The sequence below is a fragment of the Ctenocephalides felis genome, unplaced genomic scaffold (genome assembly GCF_003426905.1).
Source record: "Ctenocephalides felis isolate EL2017-DRISC unplaced genomic scaffold, ASM342690v1 CF-g0.4_SCAFFOLD_01121, whole genome shotgun sequence".
NCBI classification, from domain to species: Eukaryota; Metazoa; Arthropoda; class Insecta; order Siphonaptera; family Pulicidae; genus Ctenocephalides; species Ctenocephalides felis.
Window position 1 is genome coordinate 1 of NW_020537275.1, and position 4572 is coordinate 4572.

The 4572-nt window shown below is 29.7% G+C and overlaps 1 long non-coding RNA gene across 1 annotated transcript; it reads left to right on the plus strand.

Annotated features, from left to right (window-relative positions):
* Window positions 1-1922: 1922 nt before the first annotated feature.
* On the plus strand, window positions 1923-3495 carry LOC113365569. Its single transcript, XR_003366227.1, has 2 exons — window positions 1923-2052; window positions 3455-3495. It is a non-coding gene; the product is annotated as an uncharacterized LOC113365569 (long non-coding RNA).
* The last annotated feature ends 1077 nt before the right edge of the window (window positions 3496-4572 follow it).

A 4572-nucleotide genomic window follows, 5' to 3' on the forward strand; every position in this document is an offset into this window, starting at 1 on the left:
CCAAATCGGTTAATACACAAGCAATAAGCCTCCGTCAAGGATGAAATAATTGCTTCTTCACAACAACTTCAACTCCACCAGGATCAGGTTGACAAGAAAATTTCTTCTGCATTAATCAACAATAAATAAGATCTTCGACAATCACTGGCAATGGCCAGATGATTTGTATTTTTCCAACGCCTACTGTTTTATATCACAATTTTTACTCGTTTTATATCAAATCTTCTACCCGTCCGTTTCGAGGCAGTTGTAAAAATAACTAGTGGGGTGTATGGCGTCGTGCCTTAAGGCAAATTGCTGGAACTTACAGTACCGTAACGAAATGTTCGAGGAATATTGAATGTTTTCGAATAGATTATTATAAATATTGTAACATTGTCTAACATTGATAAAAAATATATAAACTGAATTGCAAAGTTGAAATTATTTGTTTAAATTATATAAGAACTTTATTCAGAATTAAAAATAAAATCTGGATTATTTTCGATATACAAAAAAATGTTTTTTTGGCAAAAAAAAAATTTGAGAAAAAAATTTGAAACAAAAATATATTTTTTTTAAAATCAATAATTTTGTTAAAACAAGCAGATTTTTTTTTTAAAACATTTAAATCGGACGCTTAGTTCTCTCAAAAACTGCCATTTTCTGCACATTTAGCTCTGTATCTTCGAAATGGCTGGGCCTACCTTTGTCAAAAACTAATAACCAATTTTCACAAATATTACTAATTGAACATTTTAGATCATTCAAATCGGATGCTCCATTCTCTCAAAAACTCGATTTCTATTTTCTGCACTCTTTGCTCTTTATCTCCGTAACTACTGGACCTGCCTTTGCCAAAAACTAATTAGCACATCTCGCTATTAATAGGAATCGAATGTTTTTTGAACCATTCAAATCGGTTGATCCGTGCGCCCGAAAATGTAAACAAAAAAATGCGGTACACACACACGCACACACAATGTTGAAAAACCTTCAAAGCGTCGAGAAATGCAAAAAATTTCAATTTCGATTTTTGGACGATTACAATATTTACCCTACGGAAATTAATTATCTAATGAAAAATAACTATATTCATAATTAAACAGTATTATATTCGTATAATTATATAATAATAATTATATATAAGGTGCAATAATACCAAAAATGCCATAATGCATGTATTTCCTGCGAGAAATGAAAAAGTACGTAAAAAATAATAAGATAACCATACATTGGCCATTATTAAATATCATTTCTAATGTTATAGTTGTTTGCTGTTTGGTTCCACAGTACCAAAGATCTTGCTTTAGGAAATTTAACACCTTTGCATTGCAATAAGTCCCGTTACGTGTGCGACGCACACTTTGATGATATATGCAGAAGGAACATAACAGGCGCTTCACTAAAAATTAATGCTTTGCCTACATTAAATGCCTGATTTATACTTCAAGATGATATAACAACAAATGTGTGATAATATTTTTACTCTATAATGTTTCATTATTTAGGTTTCAGTGGTGATTCGTCTTCAGAGCGCAACTGTCTTCTGGATAGTGACATATACCGTAATATTATTATATAATGTAAAATATTTTTGTGCATAATAAATGCTTTTAAAAATTTAATTTTCTTTTTTTTTTAATTTCGAATTTCATCGGTCTACATAATATTGGTGCATTTTTATAGTAATTTTTATACGCACCCGTTCAGTCTACTAATGCCCTCTGTAGCTTCAACTAACACGGACAAATTGCCAAATTGGTCTGAAAAAAACGTGGCGAAATATAGACTGAGAAAGCGATCTATTCTTTTCTTCTATCTATGATTACGATTGTCGTACGTCGCTTTATGGTAGTGTGCCGACACCCTTACATTTGTTCTCTGAGTTACTTCGTTATTGTTCGTTTAACGTAATTTATGTCATTCGGTGCTTCAGATGTGTTTCAACATGTCTGTTTTGGGTATTATATTGCTAAGGGTTTTGGATATTAATTGTATTTTGTTTATGTTCAGTGCTTTAATGGACGATGAATGACCTTAATTGGCGATATAATTATTTACAGGCTTATGGTTAGTATTTTAATGAATTAATCATTAAGCTTATTAGATTAATTTCGTGAATAAAGCACATAACTTTGACTGCATTTTATTCTGCATTTGCTGAATTGAATGAATTTGTGAATTTCGTATTTATTTTTGTGGCACAATTTTAAACTTATTGTTTGTCTTATTTATGATTATTAAGTGAGTACGTACTTCGTTGTTCTTCGATATGGTTTCAATTTCAAGGTGAGGTTATGACAAAGCACATGTTAAATATATTTTAACAATCGCTTTTGTATGCATTTCATCTTTTCTTTCTTTTTAATTCCATTTAAAATGGAAATCGTTTTTAATACTATTTAAAATGGGAATCCAAACAATAGTTGTTTCGAAAGTAGCTTCGTTGTTTTTCCACAAATTATTTGTATTTGTTTTTTAAACTAACATCATACCTGAGCCTTATTATTATATAATTTGAAACTTGTTAAGGTTGTATTAAGGTATGTGAAAAATGCTGATCAATTAGGCACAGTTGTTGTTGGATACTGTCTCTGCAAATATGGAAACAATTCGCTGCATTGTCAACATATTTTACTGTTTAACTGTAGATAACATTACAAATGATAAAAGTTATTAAATTCAATTGTTTATGTCCACTCGAAAGGTCAAGAATTTTATCAAAGCTCAATGCATGAGTTTTCCAGGTTCTTATAGAGAAAAACCTGTGTCGCCGAATTAAAGTCTGCGATTCATTTCTGAAACGACCTGAAAATGATTGGTTTTTGAAGAAAATCACCACTAGGAATGAAAAATGGGCTGAATACAATATATCTCATGCAATTGCTCATGAAACAAAAAAAAGAACTTTCTCAAACCAGTTGCAAGCCGATGTTTACTAGAAACACTTGATGCTTATGTTTGGTGAGATTTTAAGTCATGTCTGTTTTCAGTTATTTCAAGTTAGCATAACAGTTCATTCAGATGCCTGCTGTGATCAGCTGAATAAACTATAAGATATACTTCACGGAAAATGAACTATATGATATGACTTCAACTTCTATACCGTGAATGGTACACAATGCCACACCCACCGTATTCTCCAGACATGTCATAATCGGACTATTATTTGTTTCTGTTACTAAAATAATTATTAGACTGTAAAACCTTTGCTTCAAATGAAGGGGTCCAGAAGCACCTTTATCAGGTTTTTGTTAATAACAACCAAAAAATTTATGATCTTGGAATTACACTACCTCTAGAAATTTGAATGAAGATGTCTGAGTTAAATGGCCAATACATAAGTTAATACAGTATTTCTTTATTACACAAAAATGATTTGTTAAAAAATCTATAAAAACAGAAACTACTTTTGGAACAACCTAATATCTTTATTTTTTATATGAAATATTATAATAATTTTTATTTTTAGGTGTCAGTGAAGAAGTACTATTCAACATGAGGAATTTTTTACATAACAAAATCATACTATATTTAAGAGCATTTTGAGGTAACTTGAATAAGGGATCGAATTCAGTAAGTTCTTGCATGTTTTTTTCATAACAGAGTTAATTTGATCACAATAATTAAATATTAAATAGTTTTGTTTACTCATGCTGGCTTGTTCAATTTTCAAATTTCATCACTGGATTTATCACCCATTTTAATATTCCTTTTTTTTAATACCAGTCAAAATGACTGGTCTATACGAGAACATGTTTATTGTGGCTTAAGTTGAAAAAAACTAATTACATTTGTTAAATAAACTTATAGATATTATCATATAATAAAACACACAATTTCTCATAGTTTTTATAGTTATTTAGTGGTGCAATACTAAACAAGTTTTCAGTATCTTACTCTTGTTTGTGCATAAAGTTCCTTCTAACAAAGTATTTTTAGATTTAAATTTTTGTATCTACATCAGATGCCAGCCAACCAAGCTATTCATAATTGGAACATTCAAAATTATATGATTTGTTAATTTTTTGTCACATTATAGTATGTACAGAGTTATTATCGTCTTAATTATGTTTATAAAATTTTTGTGAAAGTATAAAAAAGACTGGTAAGCAATGTTTTTGGTAAAATAATAAAATACTCACTTTATTCAAATTTGATGGCATTTTGAAAAATGGTCAAGGATTATTATATAGTGAGGTGATCATATTTTTTTAAATTATTAAAAGGTTTCTAGTTAAAATATATTTAAAGAAATATTGGCAATCAACACAGTTTTAAAAATTTGGTTCAAAACACCTAAAACCGGGACAAATATTACTTTTAGAAAAAACCGGAACGCAAGGCGGAAAACCGGGAATGCAAAGCGAATTGTTGTCGGTTCTTTTATTTATTGCTGCCTCATTGTGTAATGATATTAGGCATCTTTTACTAACAAGGTAACCATCAGGTTTACTCTTCTGGGATTTTAATGAAACTTTGCATGGTTGTAGAGTTGATGGTCAAACCGAACACCTTTAAATATTAGAGTCCTATGGGAAGCGGTTTAATTAAAAAAATTAAATAAAAATTGGTTAAAACTGCTAAAAA